This window comes from the organism of the source record quoted next, unplaced genomic scaffold, assembly GCF_019419815.1.
Source record: "Pyrus x bretschneideri cultivar Hongxiangsu unplaced genomic scaffold, Pyrus_bretschneideri_v1 Contig7, whole genome shotgun sequence".
Lineage (NCBI taxonomy): Eukaryota > Viridiplantae > Streptophyta > Magnoliopsida > Rosales > Rosaceae > Pyrus > Pyrus x bretschneideri.
In genome coordinates, this window is record NW_025999809.1 from 1141381 (window position 1) to 1155507 (window position 14127).

The 14127-nt window shown below is 34.0% G+C and overlaps 1 pseudogene; it reads right to left on the reverse strand.

The window, feature by feature from the left end:
- Window positions 1-4074: 4074 nt before the first annotated feature.
- LOC103965626 lies at window positions 4075-12966 on the reverse strand (annotated as a pseudogene).
- Between the last annotated feature and the right edge of the window lie 1161 nt (window positions 12967-14127).

Genomic DNA, 14127 nt, shown 5'->3' on the forward strand with positions numbered 1-14127 from the left:
TATGGTTATTACCCATGAAATTCCTTATTATATACTATGTGGATATGACATGGATATCCAAATGATTATTTGGAAACGTGTACTACTATGTTATGTTTACTTGATGGTGCTATCGGAAATATATATATATATATATGCTATGCTTGAAATGATTATGATATGTGAGGGCTAGTAGAGGACTGCTATACCCAGTCCATGGGGTAATGTGGGATAAAATCAGAATTTGCGCCATGTAGCAGTGGTACATGGATGGTCCTACTTGGTTAATCCGTGATGGGGGACCATATTACCTTGGAATCGTGCTTGGTTAATTCGCGATGGGTGATCCTTATTACTTAGGTATGGCCATACGTGCTTAGAGGTGATCATGCTTGGTTAATCCACGATGGGTGATCACTACCTATAGTATTCGTATGAGTTACTCTACTTGGTTAATCCGCAATAGGGGGTCACTAGCCTACATGGTATTCTTAGGAGTGGTTCTGCTTGGTTAATCCATAATGGGGGACCACATCTTGATCAGTTACCTATTGTAGGCTTCAGCCGAACTGTGTCCCTCTATAGCCCGACATTATTGTTTATTACATATATAAATGATGAGCTTGAAGGCATGTGTGGCTCAGTATAGAAAATGATTGAATTAAATAGTTTACATGATGGTGTTGCCTAAAAGAGAATGGTTTCGAATGTGACCTATTCCTACTTGTAACGAAGAGATGAAATTATGAAAAAATACCAATCTCATTCCTACACGTGATTGTATTATTGATGGTTTGTCATTCCTACACAATTTCAGGTTGTGTGATGATTGAATGTTATTGGATAGACGTGTGGTGAGATTCAGAATTGAATAACCATTCCTATATGTAATAATAAGGCGTATGGTGGTTAAAGTATAAAATATGTGGCAATTGGACCCTTGTGATTATTTCGAAAGTGAGAAAGGCAAGTGGTGAGTCACAATCCGAAGAGAATGATGGAATAATATTGACAGTGATCACATTGACAGTTGATACGATATACAGAAGAAGTGTCATGTGTGGACGTAGCAATAGTTTGACATTTAATCATTTGATGTTGTTTATATTCACATATATGGTATTATTGTCACTCAAATGAGCTTTGCAGCTTATTTGAGTTTTTATTTTCCCAATAAACCATTCCTACGGCATAGGGTTATTTTGCAGAGTAACAGGTAGCGGTTAGAGAAGAGGTTTGCAGGTGGTGTAGCTGCTGTGGGCAGTGCACTCGAGAATAGGTATTGCCACCCTTTGTTGTAAGTTATTTCTGTTGAGCTCTGATGTATATTATATGCATGAGTCTTAATGACTCTACGTATTTTATATTGTACCGCTACAATCCCTTCATCGCACGTTGATTCTGAGCATATCTCGGGATCGAGGCATGACAGTCGTCCTCAAGAGTGGTTCTGCTTGGTTAATCCACAATGGGGATCCATATCTTGATTGGTTAACTATTGTAGGTTTCGACCAAACTGTGTCCCTCTATAGCCCTAAACTATTGTTTATTAGATATATGAATGATAAGATTAAAAGGTATGTGGCTCAATCTAGAAAATGATTGAATTAAATAGTTTACATGTTGATGTTGCCTAAAAGAGAATGGTTTCGGGTGTGACTCATTCCTATTCGTAACGAAGATATGAAATTATGAAAAAGATACCAATCTCATTCCTACATATGATTGTATTATTGATGGTTTGTCATTCCTACACAACTCTAGTTGTGTGTTGACTGAATGTTATCTTGATAGACGTGTGGTGAGATTCAGAATTGAATAACCATTCCTATACGTAATAATAAGGCGTATGGTGGTTAAATTATAAAATATGTGGCAATTGAACCCTTATGATTATTCAGAAAATGAGAAGGCGAATGGTGAGTCACAATCCGAAGAGAATGATGGCATAATATTGACGGTGATCACATTAACAGTTGATACAGTATACAGAAGAAGTGTTATGTGTGGACGTATCACTACTTGGACATTTAATTATTTGATGTTGTTTATATTCACATATGGGGTATTATTGTTACTCACAGGGAGTTTCATAGCTTATCCAGGTTTTGATTTGCTCAGTATGCCATTCCTACGACATAGGGTTATTTTGCAGAGTAACAAGTAGCAGTTAGAGAAGAGGTTTGCAAGTGGTGTAGCTGTTGTGGGTAGTGCACTCGAGAGTAGGTATTGCCACCCTTTATTGTAAGTTATTTCCGCTGAGCTCTGATGTATATTATATGTATGAGTCTAGTGACTCTACGTATTTTATATTGTACCACTACAGTCCTTCTGTCGCGTGTTGATTCTGAGCATATCTCGAGATCGGGGTGCGACAGTCGTCATCTATCTTTTCTCTTTACTTGCTTTGTCTGCTCGCATCGCTAACATCGTCAATGCTCGCCAACCCAGAATCGCATCGTCTACTTGTTTCGAATCTTGCATAATCTAGAAGTCATCGCATCCTTTCTTTCTGCTCTCACCATCTTTTGATTCACTCTGATCCGAATTGCAAAATCCATACTCGAAAGCCGGTAGACAGAGCCCAGATTCGCTGAAATTGCAAAACCCACATTCGAATTGAGAAACCCAGATTCCATCGCAAAACCCAGACTCAAAATGCAAATCCCAAACTTGAATTGCAAAACCAAATTCGTTAGAAGCTCTGCACCATCTACATATCTTTCAATCACCAAACACAAATTTATGCAGAATAGCTTTTCAAGAATAAAAAAAGATAAAAACAAGGAGAGCTTTCATTCATTCAAGATAGTTTTCTGGAAAAAGGAAAGGGATAAAGAGAGAGGGAGTGCTTTGGTTCTCGAGAAAGAATGGAAAAAGGAAAAAGGATAAAAGAAAAAGGGGAGCTTTGGTTCTTGAGAGTCTAGAAAAATGAAGAGTGTTTTGGAAAAAAAAATGAAAAGGAATAGGAAAAAAAAGGAAAAAAATAAATATTATTTTGCTTATTAGTCCGACACTACATCAAACATTTCACGAAGTCAATCTAGCTTAGTCTAGTTTAAGCCAGTCTAGCTTAATTCCTGAAACTAGTCTAGTCCGAGATAATCCGATGTAACAAACGCACCCTTGGTGTACTATCTCATAAGACAAATGATGCATATAACCAACATCTAATAAGATGGATTGATTAGTTGACATGGCATGTGCACATTATTTGCCACGTCATATAGTACAAAAATGTTGTTTCCCTAGCATATTTTTCATTGAGATTTATACAAAAAAATTTATTTGCACTCTTGATTTCATCTAATTCATTTCATTTGGATTGTCCTGATAGTTAGAGCCTTCTTATTGCACTCTTTCCATAGTTTAGATAAATTTAATGTAAATTATCCTAGTAGTTGTCCAAAAAATGATTAAACCAACGAAGAATGTGTGGGCCAGAAAAATGATGCAGAAAAAAGTCAATTTCTTAATGTAAAATGAGCCTGGGAGAAATTAGCTAGAAGGTAAATAGAATGGAACAAATTACAAAAATAATACAAAATAAGAAGGGGAACTTTCATGCAAATGGCTGGGGCTAAGTTTATTTTAATAAAAATCATGCTACTATAATTTTATTTAATTAAAAAGACTCAAATTTTAATGAAAAACCCTTAAATTTTAATATTAAAAAAATTATAAAAAAAATCTGACGTGCGGATCCACGCGTCCTCACACAAACTGTTTATAAAACTTTCTACAGTGTTATAAAACTTAATGATACTACACTATTTATGAAACAACTACACTGTTTATGAAAACTTACAACACTGTTTATGAAACTTATTACATTGTTTATGAAACTTACTACACTGTTTATGAAACATATTACATTATTTATGAAACTTACTACACTGTATATGAAACTTAACTGTACTACACTGATTATGAAACTTAATGGTACTACATTCTTCTTTCTTCTATACTCATCAAATTTATCTCTTCAATTTCTTAACTTTCTACACCAATTATTTAATTTTCTTCTATTGCCTACCCATCTTTTAAATGAAACTTATTACATGTTAATTGAAACTTCACCCAACTATTCAAACATCAACACTCATCTTTTATCTAGCTGCAATCTTCGATCACAGCTCAAAAGTAGTCCCACTTTCTGAACCCACCTCTATTTTCTCAACAACACTGTATCCATCAACAATTTTTCCGAACACAACATGCTTTCTAAAGAGTCAAGTAAAGTTAGTTAGATGTTTGTTATATTTCTAGTGTAAATTGATAGATTAGACAAGGCATAATTATAATTGAAAGAGTAGTATATTGTTTATATATATACTGCAACCATTGTAATTTTATCATATTGAATTAATAGAAGAGGCATATTCAAAAACTTTATGTTCTTAGTATTCTAAATGGTACCATCACTAAACCGCCTCACAGCTTTTCCGATCCTGCAACTTTCTTCTCCGATCTTCTTCTCTGGTGTGTTGATTGAGTAATTGTTCTACTCCGATTCAGATATTCGACTTGTTATTCTTGAATCTTGATGGCGTCTTCGTCTGATTCCTCTTCTTCGATTGAGTCTGATCCTTCGTCGCTACAAGCTCATTGGTATCGTTAATGGCACTGAGCCCTGTCCATCCCCCTTTCCTCCTAATTGCTCGCTAAATCCAGCTTTTAAGCACTAGTATGAGAAAGATCAAAATCTGCTCATCTGTTTTAACTCGACGCTGTCTGAGGAAGTCATTCCATTCACCATTGGTGTCTCCTCTGCTCGTGATCTCTGGCTTAAACTTGATACCGTTTTGGTGGTGTCTCGGATGCACATATTCATCAATTGCATTCAAAGCTTCAGAACATATAGAAAGGATCTCAGTCCATGTCTGATTATCTTCAACAAATCAAGGAGATCTCTGATTTTCTTACTGCTGTTGGAGCCTCTATCACTGATCGTGATCTCATCGTAGCAACTATTGTTGGTCTCCCTGATGACTTTGCATCATTCATTGATTCTATCTTACTTTGCCTTTCGTACATTTCCTTGGATGAATTACGTATAACTTGTTGCTTATTAAGGAGTTATCCACGGCGCGTCGCAAGAAAACCTCATCCTCAAAGCTTTTTCAGGCATTCTTTATGCAAACTCAACTGCCATTCTTTCCCACACCGCCACAAGCTCTTGTTGCTCAAAATCATGGCACTTCGCCACTTCAGCATTCATTCCGGTATAATTCTAACCGAGGAAGACACAATCGAGGTTACAATCGTGGTAACTATAACTCTAGTTTCACTCGTGGATCTTACAATTTTGGATTCAATCGAAATGCCTCTTCTTCTAGTTATAAAACTCCCTATCAAATTTGTGGATCTACTAGCTATGAAGTTATTGATTGCTTCGATCAAATGAATCCAGAGATCTCAGGCAAGGTTCTTCCAGCTAAACTTGCTGCCATATGTGCTCATTGTACTGCTAAGCCATCACATTCTTGACTCATCGACTCGGGTGCTACTTCTCATATTACGAATGACATATCCAATATACAGTCTCCTAGTCCCTACCATGGTGAAGACAAGGTGTACATTGGAGATAATAAAGGTCCGTCTATAGATCATATTGGCACATCTGTTTTGCATGCTCCTGCTCATTCTTTAAAATTGCAAAATGTTCTTCATGTGCCTTAAATGAAACATAGTCTGCTTTCTGCCTATCAATTTATCAAAGATAATGATTGCTCATTAACCCTTGATATTTATGGATCCTCTGTCAATGATCGTTTTATGGGGATGACGCTTTTGCAGGGACAAGTTAAAGATGGATTATTTCCTCTTCAAAGTTCATATTCTCCCTACAAAGCTACTATTTCCACTCATGTTGCACTAATAAGTACTTCTGCTAATGTCCAAATCTGGCACAGCAAACTTGGTCATCCCTTTTATGTTATTTTTCGTAAAGTTCTATCAACAAATAAGGTTGCTGTACTAGGCAAATCTTCTATGGACTTCTTCTGCAATGATTGTGCTTCAGCAAAGAATCATAAGCTTCCATTTGGTGCTCCTCAATCTATGTGTACTAGAAGTCTTGAATTGTTGCATTGTGATGTCTGGGGGCCATCTTCTGTTGTTTCAGTGAGTGGCTATGAGTATTACTTGCTTATTGTTGATGATTACATCAAGTATAGCTAGTATTTTCCCTTGTGGAGTACAAGTCCTATGTAGAGAACATTATTGGTAATAAAATAAAAGATTTACCCTCTAATTTAGGGGTGAGTTTACTAGTCATCAATTTCATAATTTTCTTAAACTTCATGGCATTTTACAACAATTTAGTTGCCCTCATACTCTTGAGCAAAATGGATGTGTTGAAAGGAAGCATCGTCACTTGGTTGAAACTGCATGCACATTCTTGGTTGCCTTTAAAGTTCCTCATATGTTTTGGGTTGAAGCATTTTCCACTGCTACTTATCTGATCAATCAGCTTCCACTTGGTGGTTCATTGCAATCTCCTTGGGAACTTCTTTTTTGTACTCCTCCAGTTTATTCTCGGCTCAAAGTTTTTGTTTGTGGATGTTTTCCATGGTTCAAACCATATACTACATCCAAGTTGGATAACAAGAGTAAATACTATGTCTTGCTCGGGTACAGTCTTCAACACAAGGGGTATCGTTACCTGTTGCACAACCTATTCCTCTTCCATCTTCAAGTTCACAATTTGTTCCTTTGGATGATCATAATTCTTCTGCACCACTTTCAATCTCTTAACCTACAGTCTCACCTACAGCAACTAATATCCATCATATGATCAAAAGATCCAAGGTTGGAATCTCTAAACCAAAAGCCTACTCAGCTACCAAGCATCATTTACCAGAAACTGTTGATTTTATCCCACTACTTATCTTCAGGCTTTGAAATATGCTCATTGGAGATCTGCTATGAAGGATGAGTGCAATGCTTTGCAATCAATAGGTACTTGGTCTCTAGTACCTTTTAAACCTAATCAAAACATAATCTGGTGTACGTGGGTTTTTCGAGTTAAGAAACATCCAAATGGGACTATTGATCGATATAAAGCCTTGCTTGCGACCAAAGGTTTCCATCAGTAAGCTGGTTTGGATTATAAAGAAAAGTTTAGTGCTGTAGCAAAGCCAGTAACAATTCGAATTCTTCTCTCTTTAGCATTCCAATACAATTGGTTTCTCAACCAATTGGATATCAGTAATGCTTTTTTGCATGCAGATCTTCAAGAAGATGTCTATATACATCAACCACCCGGTTTCAGTGATCCTATGTCTACAAACTTCGAAAATCCTTGTGTGGATTGAAACAAGCCCTTCAGGCCTGGTTTGACAAATTATTTGCAGTCCTTAAGCCTTTGGGATTTCATCAATCACAATATGATGCTTCTTTATTTGTGATCAAAACACCTGTTCTTGTTATTGTATTGGTGTAATGTCGATGACATACTTGTCACGAGTCCAAATCCTGCAGCTTGTCAACAATTTATTAAAAATTGAGCACTGTCTTTCCTATGAAGGACTTATGACCCTTACATTATTTCTTGGGTCTTGAGGTTCAAAGATCTTCTGCAAGTATCGTCTTACATCAAAGCAAGTACCTTCTTAACTTGCTTCACAAGACACATATGGAAGGTGCTAAACCGTGTCTCACTCCTCTCGGTTCTATCAAACTTGATTACATAGGCCCATTGTTAACTGATCCAAAATAGTACAGGTCCATTGTAAGTGTGCTGCAATACTTGACTTAGACAATACCTGATTTGTTTTTTGCTGTAAATCAAGTCTGTCAATTTATGCATGCTCCACGAGAATCACATCTCCAAGCAGCCAAACGCATTCTCATGTTTCTGAAAGGCATAATGAGTCATGGTTTATGGTTCAAGAAAGGTGATATTCATCTCAGTGCCTACTCTGATGCTGATTGGGCAGGCTGTATATTTGATAGATGATCTACTAGTGGGTATTGTATATTTCTGGGGTCCAATCTTATTAGCTGGAATGCTAAGAAGCAACCAACGATTTCTCGATCCTTCACTAAAGATAAGTGCAAATCGTTAGCCCACATAGCAGCTGAAATAACATGGATCTGTAAAGTGTTTAAGGGTCTTGGTCTTCACCTTCCTCAAGTTCCTTATCTTTAGTGTGACAATATCTTTGCAATCTTCTTTGCATCCAATCCAGTTTTTCATGCTTGAACCAAGCATGTTGAACTTGATTATCATTATATCCGAGAGTTGGTGCTTGCTAATTTTCTCAAGGTTCAATATGTGTGCACTCAGGACCAACTAGCTGATATTCATACTAAATCCTTATCTAAATCCAGGTTTATGTACTTGCAATACAAGCTTTCTCTTGGACCTTTGGATGCATCCAAGTTCAACTTGAGGGGGTGTAAAGAGTCAACTAAAGTTAGTTAGATGTTTGTTATATTTCTTGTGTAAATTGATAGATTAGACAAGGGCATAACTGTAATTGAAAAAGTAGTATATTATCTATATATATACTGCAACCATTTTAATTTAATCATATTGAATGAATAGAAGAGGCATATTTAGAAACTTTGTGTTCTTAGTTTTCTACACTTTCTGTCAAGCCACGGGGTCATTGCAGTGCAAATAAGAACTGTGAACCATTAGTATTAGGTCTAGAATTTGCTATGGACAATATTCCAGGGTTGGTATGCTTCAAGTGGAAGTTCTCATCTGCGAATTTCATCCCATAAATCGACTCTCCTCCAGTCCCATTGCCTCTTGAAAAATCTCCACCTTGAGACATGAAATTAGGAAAAATGCGATGAAATATGGAGCCCTTAAAGTGCAATGGCTTCCATGATAATCCAATCCCCTTGTCTTTAGTACAAAAAGCACAAAAATTTTAAGCATTTTCGAGTTTTTTTATCAGCAAATAACTCCATTACAACTCGACCCTTATCCTCCTCACATGCATGAGGCAATTCTGCAGGCAATTGAAATTTAAAACGAATGCAGCCAATAATATATTTACGCAAATTAATAAGATATTATTATTTTAATAATTAGGGATTGGTCAAGAGTGAGTGAGTGATTAAAATCATAGGAGGATTTGGTTAGGAATTGATCAAATTCACATATATGCATGCGCTTCCTTTAGTAGTTTTTTTTTTTTTCCTTTTATTGTCTTTATTATTAAATAAAGTTAGTAGATGATTTTTAGTTAAAATCTAAAGTTTTGATGTCCTTTTCATTAGTTTTCTAATAAGAAAACCTAGTCTCATTCTTTAGGTTAAAATTAAAATAACTCTAAATAGTCTTGATGGATTATCTTAATTGTTAAGAGTGCGTGTAGAAAAATGGGTTAGGAATCTAGTATCGATCATGACATACTGAGAGTTTGCTCCCAGCTAAACAAGAACAAAACACAGATGAGAATTTCTACAAACTTGTTAGCCGACCAACAATGTTTTATGAGCCAAGGTGCCGGCCATTAAATTAAAAAATCAGCAAATTTAGTACCCTCGAGAATGTTTTAGATTACATAATACGAGTGATTAGGTGAAAACAAAAACAAGATTATCGATGATATAGAAAAAAATTGACAAGGAAACTTAGGAAAGTGCCACTAGTTAGTGATAAGATGCAAAGACTTGGGTGGTACGACAATTACAACGCACTTAAGACATTAAATCACACCTAAACCTAAAAATATATATGGGTCGATCAAAATTGAAAAGAGAAGAAGTAACATGAAAAGTTATACAAGCATTTAAATATTTAACAAAAAATATTTCATATAATTAAAGGGAACTGAAAGCGGAAATTCATATGATATGATCAACCGTATATAATTTGGACAAAAGCACGATGATATGAAAATTCAAAAAGAAGAAATTTATGAATTTTTGAGGAAACTGATAATACATCATTTTTAACTTCTCACATATCTTTAATTATTTAATCTTTCGTTTGGTTTATTCAATCCGATTGAAAATCACATCCCACATTTAAACCATTGTAGAAGACCAGTTTTTGCATACATAAGCATAGCTACATAGCAGATATGTATTTTGGAAAGAAAAAGAAGAAGTAAAAGAGTGTTGTATTGTTAGAAAATTTAGTACAAAAATATTGTTAAATTGTCACTGTAAAAAAAAGGGAAAAAAAGCATGGTCATAAAGTATAACCACTTTAACTTGTTATAATGTAAGTTCACAATAGTGTGATGATTCAACATATAATACTATGTTGTCGGTCATTCTAAACTAACTATTCAAACAATAATTCACAAGATTAAACTATTTACATTGACGTCGGCAAAGAAAACAATGTAGAGTGATATTATATGCTTGATTCAAGCTTATATAAAAAGTCTAATACATTTTATGTATGCCTTTTTATATAAGGATTGGTCGTTAGTTACCATAACACCAAAACGAGGAAAGTACTTATTATGTAGAGTGGTATTATTCACATCTCTTTTTCTCTCTGACACACTTTATTAATTTATGTCATTTAATTTGTTTCACTTCGTTCGATATGACAGTAAAAAAATTTAAAAAAAAATATGCGAAAAGTAAAAAAAAAAAAAAATTATGTGAATAACACTACTCATTTTTTAATTTAGTAAATGGTAACGCTAGTAGAGACTAAACATTTAGACTAAATTTTATAAACTAAATAATAAGAAAATTAATAATTGAATTATTACATAAGTGTTAATTAACGTATTTAATTTTAATTTATGACATATTATTTAATTTGTAATTTATTCTTCTAGTATTTAGTAAATGGGGAATGAAGAAGCTAGAGACTTCTTGTTCTTTAAGGTCAAAAGTTCAAACAAATTGTTGGGAGGAAATCTGCTTGGCCAATTGGAATCGAGTTTAATTTGATTGAAAAGCAATAAGAAAACGTGACACGTCAAAGATAGAAAAAGCAGAGCAGTAGACGTGTTGATTTGCTCTCAAACTAATCAATAAAGGCAAAGAAGAAAGAAAAGTAGATAATCATGCATGCATGCATGGAAAGATCGAGTAGTAGTACTAAGCATGGAAAGATCGAGTAGTAGTACTAAGTACGTGTAATACTAGTATTGTTTATCCTGACTAATGACAGATACCAAATCAAAACAAAACCATGCAGTCAAAGTCTCGAAGATGCACGAGAGATGCACTCCGAAAGCTACAAATCGATATTTTACTCTGTTTTATTACTTTTTCCCTTCTTTTTGGGTTGTTCTGTGGTTGAGCTTGGAAAGAGGAGGGTTGATTTTTGAAGTTCGAAGAAAGAGAGCATCGGATTGATTGGGAGGGACGAAACTTCACATGAATTGCGTGTGTCGGTCTCCAAGGTAAAGAATATGTGAGAGGGGTGTGTTATCCACACATCCTCTCACACACCCCTTGTTAATTTATATCCTTTGATATTCTTCAATTCATCCGATTCGATGGCCGAAAATTAAAAGGGTGTGAAAGAAGTAATAAGGGGTGTGTAAATATTATATCCCTATATGAAATCAAACGTGAAATTATCACATTTCTCAACTCTTCTTTTATGAGACCATCTCTAATGGTTGGGCCAAAAGCCAAATTTTTTAGCCCAGAAACAGCTTTTTTGCTCCAACCGTTGTAGCCTAAAATTTTAGCTTAGGATTATTAAAGAATGAACTTAGGCTATTTTTTTTGTTAAATTAAATTTAAAATAAATAAATAAATATGTAGACTATCGTAAATTAATTTTATGAACATTTTAATCTAAAAAAATTTAAATTCCGATAAATATTGGGTGGAGTCCACTTCGATTTCTGGGCCAAATTTTAGAGGTAATTTGGCATTGGTTTAGCATTTAGCATTTAGCCCAAAATTTTCCCTTGGGTTAGAGTGGGTTTGGGGGGAAATTTTGGGGGGTAATTTGGCTTTTAGGCCACCATTGGAGTTGGTCTGAGGGGATCAACATGGAAGGAGCACTTTGGGAGCTCGTTTACCAACAACACAACATGAGAATCATCTTGACTTTTTTTTTTTTTTTTAACAAACAATAGTATTTGCATTAAAGGGTTGGAGAGTGGGTTAAACAAAAATCATCTCGCCCTTAATTCATTTGATAAAAAACAAGTTTTATTTTTCAAGAAACATGAAACACCTCTACACCCCCAATATGCAATTCCTTATAAAAGAAAATGCTAATACGAGTTGCACGTCAATGATTTTTAATAGTTGATACAATCATCAATTCTTTTTTAATGATCCGTAGTACTCATTTTTGTGTAAGATATAAACTCGTTAAGTAATATTAAATGAATGAACCGGATTACTTTCATACTACACATGTAATTAAGTAAATTTGTTACACCTAATAATGATTGTGTTTGAAATTTACGAGTTTATTGACGTATAATTTACTTTTACATATCACATTTTATGTATGCTAAACATGATGGTTCATGGATTTACTTTAAACTAGACGGATTGGCATTGGTCCTTATTACGTTGTTAATCATATATGGAAGATAGGATTAACAAATTGTATTTTCATCTCACTAGTTACAACGTATTTGTTGGTTCCAATCTAAACGATTAAAATATTTCCAAGTCAAGTCAATAAAAATCGATCATAACTCCATTTGCCTTACAATCTTGGTATTGACTAATTAGTATACGCGTGTATCCATAGAAAATTAGGGTTGGGAAAGTTGAAAACAACCATTAGGTCTTTTTCTGGTGCTTAATTTTTTTTTTTTTTTTTTTTCTTCTAATGGTTAAAAAAACATAGCTGCCGGACAAAAAGGAACAAATAAAGATGTTAAAATGGCTTTTGTACCTTAAATAAACCTACCCAGGTGAATCTTGACAAAAGACACAGCCTTGGGCCTACATACGGCAAATGATGTTCGGTGGGTCTGCATATCCATTCAAGTCATAAATTGAGGCATGCAGAGAAAGAGACTTCCATGAGGTGGGACCGTGGGAGCCTTTCCAACCATAAATCGAACCACCCATTTTCCTTAATATAAAATTTTAAAAAAATACTCAAAATATGAGCATACCTCTTGCAGTTCAATTTTCATTAACTAAAACCCACAATTGTAAAAATTTCTAATAAAACTCAATGACTAGGCTTCAACTAAGCAATATTCATAATTAAGTATGACTTAGCAAAATTGGTATTTTTGGATGTCTAAATTACCCCTAATATCATTGACTTTGGGTCTATTACTTGTTATCTACATTTATTTTATATTAAAAAAATTATATTCACACATCTCAAATTACTTCTCCCGCACTTTTTTAATTTTTTAATATTTTCTACACACCACTAACACTTGATAGAAAAATATTAAAAAATTAAAAATGTGTGGGAGAAGTAATTTGAGGTGTGTGAGTATAATCTCCCTTTATATTATTTCATTCAATTAAACATTTTGAAATGTTAATGCAAATTCGGGAAAGAAAAATTTTAGTGTCATGATTTCTATGCATATTAATAACAAAAATTACATGATATTACACTATGTTTGGATGAAAAAAATTAATATTACTAAGGAATTTTAAAATGACGGGATTTTATTTTCTAGAATTTGTGAATTTTCTTGTTTGGTTAACCTAAAAGAATAAGGGTATTGAATACGAAATTTGTTATTTTTAAACTTTCAATCATAGAAATTGGGAAATAACACCTATTTACATAGAATTTAAACTTGGGAATTGGAGGTCCCAAATTCTAAGTTTTTTTTTTCACACGGAAATTCTAAATTTCTATATTTATGAATCCAAACAAAGGAATTGGTGCATGTCAATTTATAAATTCTGACTTTTATCCAAATTCTAAGTTTATTTCTCTCATCTAAACATAGTGTTGGAGTTTTGATTCCTTATACAGTTGTTTTCACATTTATGTAAAAATGAGCATTTTTTTTCTTTTTCAAATAATTGTAATAGGTAAATTAGTATTTTTCACAAATATGCAAATATTATTTTATTCAAAATTACCAATATTTTACATATATAAAATAACAATATAACATTCAGGTAAAATAATACATGCAAAAAAATTACCTATAAAATAAATAAATAAATACTCTTTGATTCAAAAGAGTTAATTAAGTTATATGCATACACGTGTGTGTGTGTGTGTGTGTATATATATAATATCAAAATGTG